The sequence below is a fragment of the Pseudorca crassidens genome, chromosome 9 (genome assembly GCF_039906515.1).
Source record: "Pseudorca crassidens isolate mPseCra1 chromosome 9, mPseCra1.hap1, whole genome shotgun sequence".
Lineage (NCBI taxonomy): Eukaryota > Metazoa > Chordata > Mammalia > Artiodactyla > Delphinidae > Pseudorca > Pseudorca crassidens.
Genome location: NC_090304.1, coordinates 59,869,177 through 59,882,391, shown reverse-complemented (window position 1 = coordinate 59,882,391; position 13,215 = coordinate 59,869,177). Strand labels below are relative to the sequence as shown.

The 13,215-nt window shown below is 36.9% G+C and overlaps 1 long non-coding RNA gene across 1 annotated transcript in view; it reads left to right on the top strand.

The window, feature by feature from the left end:
* The first annotated feature begins 308 nt into the window (after positions 1-308).
* The window catches only part of LOC137231336 (uncharacterized), a 1,125,320-nt gene continuing 1,112,413 nt past the window's right edge, over positions 309-13,215 (top strand). The window contains exon 1 of the long non-coding RNA XR_010946462.1: positions 309-538. This is a non-coding gene — a long non-coding RNA (uncharacterized lncRNA). The remainder of the gene's footprint in view (positions 539-13,215) is intronic.

Genomic DNA, 13,215 nt, shown 5'->3' with positions numbered 1-13,215 from the left:
CCAGCATCCCCAGCAGCAAGGTCAGTGGACTGATTCTTCAGCGGGGAGGATGGGGTCCCGATAGAGGAGCCTGCTTCCTGCACGAGCATTTTAAGTATGCAGAACACATCAGCTCAGGCTGAAGCTGGCAGTTAGTGCACACACACACACACACACACACACACGTATACGCGCGCACGCGCGCGCGCGCACACACACACAAACACACACACACAGAGCGCAGCGCTTTCCCCTCAAGTGAGGCGGCGGCGTTAGTAACTGCAGTCCCAGAATCCTAGGCTGAGCGACCAGCGGCCACTGGCTGATTTGTTGGAGGAGCGCTGGAGCCCAGTTTCTGAGGGACCCAGTGACACGCTGCTGTCACAGCTAGTGGCAGACGCAGACAGCTACTTCTTCCCCGCTGCTTCCCCAGCCCCTGGCAAGAGGGCATCCTCTTTCAAAAGCCAGGCAGCCCGAGGAAGATGCTCCTCCGTGCTGAGAGCGCTTCCTAGTCGCTTTCTCCTAACGTGGTGCCTGTGACCTCACCATCCGCTTTCAGGTAGGCGCTTGCAATTTCTTGTTTTTAGGTAAGGGAAAACCTTCTCAATCACAGCATTTACTTTAACAAAGACTTTTTCACTATGGGAAGCAGCACAATAAGGTCTTGATAGTTAAGGAATGATTTTTCTGATTAAAGTTTAGATGCAGTTGGTAACTCTACTCTCTCCCCACCTTCACAAATCTTTTGCAAATATGGAACTCGGCTTCTACATTGAGCACGTGTGCATTTCTCAGCTTTTGAGTTGGTTGACAATTGTTATGCAACTCTGGGTGTGTAATTTAAAGACCTTTAAATATTTTCTTCTCCAGCGGTGAAAAACATACCTGTCTTCAAAAATAAAAGACAAGTGATTCAAACTCTTCCTCAGCATTTAACATTCAGTGATGTAGACAGGAGTGAAAGTTGCTGAATCACAGAAGTTTGATATTCATGCAAATTGCTGTATTTGTGAGAGAAAGCCAGGAAGCAAATATCTTTTCATCTTTCTGAGCTCTTATACATATCAGTATAATGTGGCTTTGAAGTAGGGAAGTTTTGCATTGAGATAAGTCTGTCTGTTGTGATAAGGTGGGTAAATTAATTATTTGACAAGGTAAAGAATTCGCTGGAGGGGATTTCTTCTAAAATGAGCTAGGTTCTAGGATCGCATTCTTAGCTAACGGATCTATCATCATAAAACTCCAAACAAAAGTATGGTTTCTTGATTTGAGTATCCTTACCTTAGTGATGTTAATCTGCATGTTATTGCCCCTAACATTTCTTGACTTGTTTTGTTAGCCAAAATTCTAAATAAAAAAATTTAATAGAGAAAATTTTCAACATTTTATCATCTCCATCCCTTAATCTTTATTGTAACTGTTCCATGCATATCATCCCACAGGAAGTTTTGAGAGAATAATAGCTATCATTTGGGCATCTGAATTGAAATAATCATAAGGAAAATGTTTTTTAGGAGACAGGCATCCTATATGTCAGGCTCACAGTATCTCTGAGTTTTCATTGAGTTCAAAAGTGAGCTTTTAAAGGAGTTTGTGTATAAGCAGCAAATTAATCAGAGGATGTGGGTTTTTGTGACTGTTTTTACAGGCCAGCTTTGCATTCTGCTGCACTTGTAAAAGTTAGTGTCTTTTTTTCATTACCCTTCTGGGAAGTGCCTCTAAGCTACCGCATGTCTTGATGTCATGTCTGTCTTGATGTGGATGACCTCGCTTCTTATGTGGGAGCATGGCACGATTTTAGGCAGATATAGGAGTTATGCTTGAAAGTAAAGATAATCCATGGGCTCAGGAATTTTCAAGCTTGGACAGCCAGATACTGTCTCCTCTGATAACAATAAGGACCCTTTGAGAAAAAAAGAAAATCACACACACACAAAAACCAACCAGACAAAACACACACACACACCCCAAAATAACGTGTGTGAGGCTATCTGCTGCCTCTTTGGAAGGTAGAGGAAAGAAAGAAGAGTGGCCTCCTTCACTTGTCATTAATGTGTAATGCAGCTGATCCCTCTGAAGTTCTCAATAGAGATTTTCAGTCCTTGACAAATATTTAACATATATTTTCTGTCATTGCTTTTGGCTCCCATATCTATGGTTTTTACACTGGCTACTCTTAAAGTTATTTGGCAAAATAGATTCTATGTCTGCTATCTAGCAACAAACACACCAAGAAAGCACAATTTTACTTTTTGCTACTTCACACTTGGATTCATATTCAAACTTGGGATAAACCTGCTCATATTACTTTTTCCATGTTGCTTGTGGCAGCTGATGGCTCAACCCAAGGTATTGATATTACTCCTAGTAAAGTCAGGAGATCAGAAGCAGCAAGGGGGCTAAGGGCACATAATTCTTTTTTTCTTTTTTCATGTCAGGTGGGTGGTGTGTACTTGGAATGGAATCTTGGAGTGGGGGAGAGAACACTCTCTTTTTGTTTTTCTTTTGCCAATGATGCCCAATTCAGCAAGCAACGTGAGAGATCCAAAGATGTGATCTTAACCAGGCCTTCTGAGGAGGTGAAAGGTAATTTAATTCAGTTGTTGAGCTACTTTTTTCATTCTTGGTTTCCCTCAGGCCACCTTCTTTCTCATGTAGATTTGTGAAGCAGGTAAAGGGTTAGCCAGTTGCTTGCACATTATGGATCACCATTCAGAGCTGTCTTTGCTGAGAGGGAATCAATTTCACTTTATTTGAAGCCAGAGGTGATGATCCTCCGTCACTGTTGGCTCCTGGTCACCAGCCTTCTTAATTTTAAAACACTTTTTTTTCCTCCTCTATATCTGACAGTCTTTCCTGGATAGCTTGGTGAATTAGTGTCTTGGGGAATTTTTAAAAGTAAAGCCCAGATGAACAGTATAGATTAATTCAAAGAAGTGGGTTAATGTTCAGTACTGTCATATCCCATACATTTCAATTCTCAGCAGTCAGTGGGGTAAGGTTGGTAGTGCCGTTCACAGGCATTTCCAAACATGCATGATGACTTTGCAGACCTATGCTGACCAAGGTAAAAGGAAGAGAAGGAAAAAAATACAAGCAAAACATAAGCTTTCATGAAATGCAAACAGGTGCTGAATAGAGAGAAAGCCATGTAGTTATACTCACAAGTTGATTTTCCCCAAATTGCCTTGGATTATACACTAGCTCTAACAATGGCATATTGTATGCACCCTTCAGGGCTGCACTGAGTGATAGCTGTAAATTAGAATGAAGAGAAGAAAATGCTCTACAGTTTCAATATTGAAGAGAATTAGGATCCAGATGGTAAAGCTTTTTATAGCAATACGTTGGATGGTGTTACAAGCTTCTGTGGCTACTGTCCTATTATATTCTCTCTGCTAAAATGCAGTTTGGTGGAGAAATTGATTGCAAAGAGCCATCTTGCAAACCTAGGAAAGTGAATTTCCTCTCCATTTTAAATTTCCCATCTTTGTTGGCTTATTTTTATTTCCCTAATTCTTAACTTTTCTTCTGCTCAAATTCCAAATACAATCAAAAATACTGTGATTGTTTTTTTAATTTTAAAGTGGTACTTTCCTTTCTCTCTCTCACTCCTTTTTCACACTGGGTATCTTTCTCATATTATGAGTGTATTTGAAAAGTATATGAGGATGTTTGGACATGGATGTAGAATAGTTATTAAGTTTCCATCTGGCTTTCTAAATGTCTCTAGTCTAAGGACAACTCTTCTAATTACCCTGTCTCTGTAAAGACAATTCTCATGAGAGTTGATGGGGACTAGCACAGAAATTACCTTGTCAAGACTTTAATTTTGCTTTGAAGGGATCCTTTTTTCTCCTTTCTGTTCTCTCTGGTGAGAATCTCATTGCCTCCAATCTCTGGGACCACGGAGACATCTCTACTCAGGCATAAATATAGAGAGTGAGCCACCTAGTGGTGACGAAAAGTAATTTTGATATTCTTAGCGGAGCCTTCCAAGTTGATGGACGGGGCATGGCTAATTCTGTTATATTGCAAAAGTGTGTTGGTTTTGTGAAAACTTCCTTTAATGGTATTTTCTGCTTTCAAATCAATTGCTTGGTTACAATACAAATTTCTTCACTTTATGCTTCATAACCTGATATGACCTATCTCTTTTACCTCAAATTTTACTTCTTGTATGCATATATTTAAAAAATATGTTTGTTGTTTTTCATGTCTTTACTAATACATATTTTATACATACGTTATACATATTAAAGTATCAAGATACTTCAATAAAGGAAATACTTTATAAAGAAAGAAGTAAAATGACATGTTTCCCCAGGGTATTTACACTGCATTTTGAATAGCTTGTATATAAAAATAGGTTAATATATCTACATGTTTATGCTTGAGAAAATATTCTTATATCTTTGAAAATAAATATATGAAGAGGATAAGGGAAAAATGTATACATACACACATCAATGTATGCCTTTGTTTTATATCAAAATAGGGTTATTAGGCTTCATTTTCTACTTTTTAAGACTGACTTAGCTAATCAGTTGTCAAGTCTACAACAGCCCATGCCTTATTTCCTTATTCCTTTTCAGATTAGCTCTCTCTGTACTTCAGATCAGGACTTGCATTAGTATAGGAGGCTTATATGTTGGATGGAAACAACTCTTTGGAAAGGTTGTGACTGAGGGTATGCCTTTGTGAAATGGAATTCTCCAAATACATACAGAAGTGTGAAGGTACTGTGCAAATAAATAACATGATTATTCTAGGTGATTATTTTCAGTTTAGAAGAATTGGGAGTAGGTGGGGGAGATCTTGTTAAACCAGAATTTGTTCTAATTGCATTTTACTCTGAGCAAAAAGAAAAACAAATTTGAGAAGTCCAATGGCAGGTAATTGGGCTAAATCTTTCAATCACAATTTAGCAATGGCGCTATTTAGAGAACATCCTGGCTGCGATCAAGGGTGTCAATTTGCTTTCTAGGTCTTAAATCCAGTCTCCTAGGCAGCCCCCGTCTTATCCATGCTGTTCTTCGACTCACTCACTTATTGGGGCACTCAGCCAAAATAAACTAATAAGTCTCTGTGTGCATTCTTTTAACACAAATAGCAGAAAGACATCGTTGTGAAAGTTTTCCTTCCAAGGAAGTTACCTATAGCTTGAAATAAGAATACAAACATAAATGAATGATTCCTGATTTAATTTCAAGAAGTTATGTAATGCTCCACTTGTTTGAGACTTAAATTCATTTATCTTATTCCATTTATTGTTCTTAAAGTAGAATGAGGTAGAATAAAATTGTTCTATTCATCAGGGGCCAACTCCTAAGTCATTGTGAGGAAATACAAAGAGCACATTAAAATAGTTTCAATATAACAGGTAATAACCTTGAATATTCCAGCCTTTAGAAAATTTCCACTAAGTTAGGTGTTCCTGAAAATTACTTAAAAGTTTGTGATTTATCTATGACTTTTCATTTGAGGCTTTTCCCGTGTGCATCAGTTGTGGGAAGTGCAATCTTGATTGGAATTTGTGTGATTTTTCTCAACCCAACATTCCTCTCCTTGTCTCTAAACTAGAACTCGGTGATGTGGGTTACTACATGCAGACAGTACTGTAATCATTTTAATATATTTCAAGATGATGGATAGTAAGCAACACGAGTATTCACGCATAAAACATAGGGAAAAAAGGAATAAAGAACCCTTTATTTCACATGACTTTAGGATATGAAGCATTGCAATGAAAGCAACTCCCCTCACCCCCCATCCCAACACTCACTCTCTCTCTCTGTCTCTCTCCCTCCCTCCCATTTATCTCCCATCCCTCCCTCCTTTCTTCTTTCCTTTTTTCTATTTTCTCCTACCAATCCAATATACTTATTTAACCTCCTAGTTTTCCATTTAAAGATCTAAAAATCCTCAGTCAACATTCACTCTCTGCATTGTGATGCATTTGGTTAATTATTTTCCACAATGTCCTTTAAATGTATGCAAATTAGACTTTTGATGAACTGGAATATTTTACAGATTCTCTGCATAAATCACACCAGGTTAAAAAAATCAACCTGTTTTAGCAGTAAGCTATTTTTGGACCTTCCTCACTTGCTTCAGAGACTGAGGACATCTCAGTGCTGCTGCCTTCCAGTATATGCCCTCAGGGGCAGGCGGCCTGCACACTTTTCAGAGAACATATTGTTCTGTTTACTCCTGACTTTAAAGGAAACTTATTATATTCCTACTGTGTCAGTTGAAGCTGTGAATGAGCAGGTGTGGCAATGTAAACTCTCTTCTTCTCTAGGCTGGTTTTCCAAGGTAATGTTTATTTATGAATAGGTTTATGTATTTGCTTTTATAATAATATTTACTAGTATTATTATTATTTAATTAGTAACAATAATTTAGAAAACCATCCCACTCTTCTATCTATTCAGTGATCCAAAATGCATTCTTAAATGCGTATGCAGCATTCTTAAAGTGACTGTAAATTGTCATACTGAGAACTCAAGTAATAAGAAAGTGCTTAATAATTCTAAATAAAATCTGTCATTTAGGACAACTCAACTGTATTATAACTGTGGCTAAAAAGACTGTCAGATCATTTTTCCTATTTTCTTTTCAAATACCCAGCAACAGTGACTATATCCTAAACTCATGGTCTTCCTTAATTTTAGGCCGAAAAATTTCCAATCCATTTTGTTCCTCAAAATGACTACTTTTAAAAATTTGGTCCTCCACTATTATCACTGTTTTCTGCATCCCTTATTATTCTCTTTGAATGTATCAACAATGTAAAAGCAATATTTCCAATATAAAATTGAAAATAATATGCCCAATGCTACTTCACATTCTTGGGCTTTTGCTTTACAGGGATTGGGTAGAAAATAGTTGCTTGGTGAATCCAAATAACAGTCTTGACTCCAGGGGTAGGGGATTTTGTGTTAACAGCTCTCTTAGCAGGCTCAGTCACGCCTGCTAAATGGTAAACTGATATCGTCCTTGATTCATGGACAATATAGGGTACCTAAGGAAGTACCAAGCCTTTAGCTCAGGTCTTGAGAAATAAAGTTAATCAGCAAGGAGAACAGGAAATGCCATACCAGTTTACAGACCCACAAGTTTGGGTGTGTCTCCATTTTAAGACTCCAGAAGAGAGTTATCTTGTGCACAGGGATGAGAATTTCACATCATTCTATCTGATCTCATTGACCACCTGGGCTCCTTATCCAGGTTTTCTTATGCTCACCACAGATTTCACATTTGTAGTAAATGTGCGACCGACGTGTCTCAGATCTTCTGGACTACCCTTTCTTTTGGTTTTTGTTCAACAGATGAGTGTATCCTTCAACCACAGATTTAGGTAAAAAAAGAAAAACTACTGAGATGAAGATTAAAAGAACCTAAAGATTAAAACACCTAAAGTGGTACATCAACCACTCTCATTTACCTTTAAAATAGATATGGAGGTAAAACAAACAAACAAACCACAAAGATTTAAGTAACAATTGCAATTTTGCCTTTGTTAACATCCCTGAGAAAAATCACTTTTCAACATTTAGAGTCCTTTCTATATTTTCTGCCTTATAATTTAGAGAAGAATAAGAATAACTTTCTCCTGTGTACAGCCATTTAATGCATACAAAACTTTCACAAGTGTTCTATAGGTTATGTCTCTTCCCTTCTGCAAATTTCTTGAGGTTAACAGCTGTTTCACATAGATCAGTGTTACCAAAAATCTTTACAATGATAAAAATTACCTGACATGCTTTTAAAAAATAGTAGCTTTCCAGTAACTGCCCATGGAAATTTTTCTCATTTAGGGTTTCAGAATGGTGTACGAGAATTAGTATTTTTATCTAGTAATTTGTATAATCACAATCATGAAAGATTGGCAAACATTGAGAGAGGCTTTTGTGTGTTCCACTGTGCCTTGCACATAGTAGGCACTTTAAAAAAATTAACTAAATTATACCTTATTAGATCTTTCCTGATGATATCTTTTTAAACCTTGAATCAGTGATCCAAACTAATTAGCTTAGCCACTCTGCCCTGTGTCAGCAGTGAACTTAATAAGTGAGTCTTCTATGTCATCTGCATTTTTATCTATGATGTTGAACAGGGTGGAATTCAACAGCCTGCTGGGAGTCTCCCTCTAGTTTGGCAGTGAAGCAATAATTCATGTTAATTGTTGTCAGTGCTTAAACTACAAAGCTATCTAACAATGCATCCTCTATTCTGCATGCATTCATTCTGTTAGTAAGGATCTGTGTCAATTGAGACTTTGTCAAATCATTACTGAAATTACTATCTCTTAAAATAACTCCTAGGTAAGGTGATCTGAAAAAAAAGTTTTGTTCACACAATTTCTTATAAACCCATGTAGGCTTCTAATGCTCACTACCTCTTTTTTGGAATCTTTACAAACTCTGCATAATAATCCATTATAGAATTTTGTTGTAGGGTTGGTGGTAAACTTACAAATTCACTTCTCCTCATCATCAGTCTTCAGGAGACTCTCTTGTTCTCTGAGATTTTTGAATAATTACCAAGAGGGTTTTATTGTCACATCTGATGAGCACCATGCTTAATATGTGTTCTGTAACTACATCTCTACATCTTATTGGTGTTTATCAGGGGTCCCCAACCCCCGGGCCACAGACCAGTAGGGGTCCACGGCCTGTTAGGAACCAGGCCACACAGAACGAGGTAAGCGGTGGACGAGCAAGCAAAGCTTCATCTGCCGCTCCCCATCGCTCCCAGTCACTGGCATCACCTCCCGAACCATTGCCCGCATTACCCACTGAACCATCCCCCACCCACTGTCTGTGGAAAAATTGTCTTCCACGAAACCATTCCCTGGTGCCAAAAAGGTTGGGGACCGCTGGTTTATATCCAGGCTGCACTACAATTGTGTTACTGTTTATGGTATGAATGGATACTTTCTTTTTCCTTGAAATCAAAAATGTGTTGGGTAATTTGGTTTCTATCAGTTTTTATTGAAAATTACATCATTGGCCAAAGGAAGTTAACTCATCCTTCCATATACTTGTTTATATTATAAACATGCCTAAAGTAGCTTTTAAAAAATTATTTTTAGCTTTTTAGAGATTTCAGTGCAGTCTAGATTTTAGCCTTGATGAAAAAATTTACGTAGGTAATTTTATCTATTTAAATGTTTTTTTAATCCCTAGATCTGCATGAGTACTAAAAACCTGGACTTATGCCATCTATCATAAGTTCTTCAAGCATTTGCTCTGACAGTAAGTCAAGACCAAGGAATAAATAGCTTTAGGAAGCCTTGATATGAATACTTTGTTTGATGAATGTAATATTATTTTATGCAAATTTGGGGACATTGTAACATTCTTAGAGCGTAAGTTCAAAACTTAACTCCTATTTGCCTCTGACATTTTGCATTCGGGAGTGCATTTACAAAGACATCTTGAGACATAATCAGAATTAGTCAGAAAAACAAGTGTTAAAAGGTGAAATCATAATCGTTCACAAAAAAATAAAAATCACAATATATTGCCAATAGGAAAAAGTTAACATTTTTGTGAGTTTTTTTTTTTTAAGTAAAATCATCTGAGTGAGAGGTAGCTGGTATTTGGATTTGTTTAAAAAAAAGCAGCCAAGGAACACGTTATGAATGACAGGATTCCAGAAATATAAAAATTACATACAGCAGGTGAATTTTATGGTCAATACCAGTAGATTGAGTAGTTTCTAAAAATTATATTATTTCATTTCTCCCTGTGGCTATTCCTTGGGGACAGGTGAGGAAATCTTCTTTAGGTTGATAAATATTTGATTTGTTTTCAGTTGTACTTTCAGTTTGCTGTAGGGAGGGAAGACTGAGAATGTGGTAGGGACGTATCAAGGGAGTATGAGTAACTGTTACATAGACTAAGAGCTTGAATATTATTTTGCCTGTGTAAAAACAGTTTTCTCTAAATCTGTCTCCTAGTATCAGGATTTCCTTCTCGGAAAATACAACTCAAAGCAACATAGTAAAACCATCAGCTTAACATGTTTTCGTAAACTGTGGGAAGGGTATGGTAAATTTGGCTAATATTAAATACACTCTTCAGGGAACGTTGAAAGGCCACTGATACCCTGACTTTGGTGGCCACCGACATATTTGTTTCCCCTAAAATTATAAGAGAATCATAATTAGGAGCCTTTATTTAGGGAAGGCAAAGAGAAAAGGCACAAACGGTTCTGCATGATTCCCACATAAGGCCTATTTCATAGGAGCAGAGGGTGAGTGTGTCAGGGAAATGTCTTTCGCTTCCTTTCATTTTCGTGTCTCTAGGTTGTGCGTAATTTAAAGCTCTTGCTTGGCTAAGCTTTTGTAGAGAAAAAAACATTAAATAAAATAGTGAGAGTTTAAAAAAAAAAAAAAGCAAAACCGAAGTTTAGAGAATGAAACTAAGATTGTGATTCAGAACTCAGTACGTGAATTGTTTTCCCTGCAGGCACAGAAGAAGTTGAGATCAGGGTCAGAATTCAGATGTATTACAGATGGTCAGAATAAAGTGCTCACACACATCCTGAGTCACAAGATGTGAAGCACTGAGCTAATACGACATCTGAAAGACAGCCTCGAGAGAGGTAATGTAGAGAGTCTACAAGGAACACGTAGGACTGCCTCACACAATCTTGATACTCAAGTTACTTTTTCTTTAAAAAATTCCTGTAAGAATAAAAAGCACAATGCCTCACCTTCCATTTTCTTTCCAGTTCACTGCATCTCTCCTCTGTCACCATGGTTTGCCATGTGAACTCCTGACCAGTCAAATGTGTCAGTGCAGGCAGAAATCAACAGAGGGAGGGCCAGTGTTTTTGGTTGTTTGGTTTCAACTTTACCTTTTTATGGTGGGTTCTGTGTTTAACATTTCATGAGTGTTGTCTATTTTCATCTTCACACCAATCCCAGGAGATGAGGTCTATGATTATTTCCCTTTCAGAGGTGAGGAAATTGAGACCCTGGGAAGTTATGAAAAGGTCACAGAAATTCTAACCAGGAAACCTCAGCTTCATTGATAATTGGTGAGATATTTAGCCAGAATCTAGATTTTCCTTTATCCTTTGATCTGTCCCCAGCACACAATTTTTTAGCTTATACTATAGCAAGTGCAGCTAAGTGAATGCATACTTCTAAACTACCCCTAGACCTTTTTTCCTAGGGCCCATGAGAGGTAGTGGAGTGTGGTGTTTGATTTCAAAAATGTGGTTCATATCATGTTTCTATGTTCCAACTGGGTGATCTTTAAGTTACCTGACCTCTGTGTGTGGGTCAGTTTCCTGATTTGTAAAAATGGGACAATAGTGTCTTCCAGATTAAATGGGTCCACATGGGTATATAAAGCACTTAGAGTGGTGCTTGACACATAGTAAGTACTTTCTAAGTGTTAGGATAATTTTCTTCTGTTTTCATCTCAATAATTTAAAAAACATCTCATAACTTCCAGAGTTTTGTGTTTTCTTATTTCCCATTGTGTTTTATATAATTCTTTATTCTGTAGAGCACATGACATAGACGTGTGTTTTCCAATTCTGCAAGGGATGCTAGGGCTATAGAGAAGACTACAGCATGGTCCCTAAACTCAGGAGCTTGAACAAGTGACAAAATACTTGGAAAAAATGTGGCGGGTCTTAGAACTAACTAAGATACTATGGCAGTAAGTATCTGTTCTGCTGGAAGAAGGTTGCACAAAAGTTGCAACTATTGACCTTGGTTTTGATGGAGAAATTCACAAGGTCAAAAGTGTGTGTGAAGAGTGTTCCAGGCCCTAGGACCAATGCAACATTTATGGAGATATGTGAACAAATAGGTTTTTTTGTTTTGTTTTGTTTGTTTTTTTGGTCTTGTTTTGTTTTTGAGAATAGGTAGAGGATAAATACACAACAAAGATGAATATGAGCAAGGGTATGGTATTGCAAGAGGTGGGCAAGTGCCAAAATGCAGAGAAATTCTATCCCATAATAAAAGCGGTTTAGTGAATTTTTAAGCCAGAGAGGGACATAGTGCTCAAAGGTATCTCAAAGCAATAATGGACTGTGGCAACATTAATTGCAAGGATGGCAGAGATGTATCCAAAATGTATCATCTTCCTGCAATTAAAAATAATTGGATTTCATCTTACTGGAAAGAATAAAAGGTTATTATTCTTTCTATGGGTACAGTTGTGATTCTCTATGTATGCTCCTAGGGATTCTCTATAGGGAAAGGGACTTTAAAGGAAGAATAATTTCGAACTGACAAAGAGTAAGACTCCTCCAAGGAGGTGTTACAAAATTCATCATTATGGTTACTCAGTGCCAGTGTGTGCAAGTGATAAATTATGCTACCCTTTTTAAATAGTAATTCCAACTATTATTATTATATAACTAATAACATTCCAACTTTATTCAGAGTCTGAAAATTGGTTCTGTGGATAGTGGGGCTCACTACTTCCCATGGCTATCCTGTTCTCTGCGGCATAATTTTTTAAACAATTATTAAAATTAAAGTAATATAAAAATATAATGTATTCTAGATGGCTAGAATGAGGCTGCAAAAGTAATAGAAGAGAATAAAAAATAGTCCATTTTTTACTTCCTAGATTGGCTAAAATTCCTGTTCCTTGGAAATTTGGTGACATCTACTTTATTTAATTTGGTGATGTCACATATTTACTGGGTTATCAAATTGACTAAATAACTTGCTTTCCCCTATATATGAAGGATTTCATCTCCACATTCTCTCTCATTTTCCTTTCCTCACCATTCATCTATTTATCTCTTTTGCCCTAAAAAACAAAATAGTCTCATTGAGTAGAAAAAAACTTTTCACTCAGAATTTGACCTGGCTGAGAATCCTGGATCCCTCATTGACTAGATGTGTGGCTTTAAAAAGTTAGTAAAAGTTCCTGGTTTACCATTTCCTTACCTTCAAAATACAGATAATATTTATGTCATAAGTTTGCTGTAAAAAAGAAATGAAATAGTACATTAATATAATTAATTGTCTACCTGAAATATCAGAAATATCCAAACATTAATTGGTCCTGGATCCTAATTATGATTTGCTTAAATATCCAGTGATGCTACAACTATTCATAATTTATGTTACCTTAGAAATTCTGAATTAAATTATCATAGACTTGGTCACTAAAATGAATTGATGAATTCTGTATATACTTAGGTTTAAAAAAGTAGTTTTATTTCAATGATAAGACTATTTTTTCC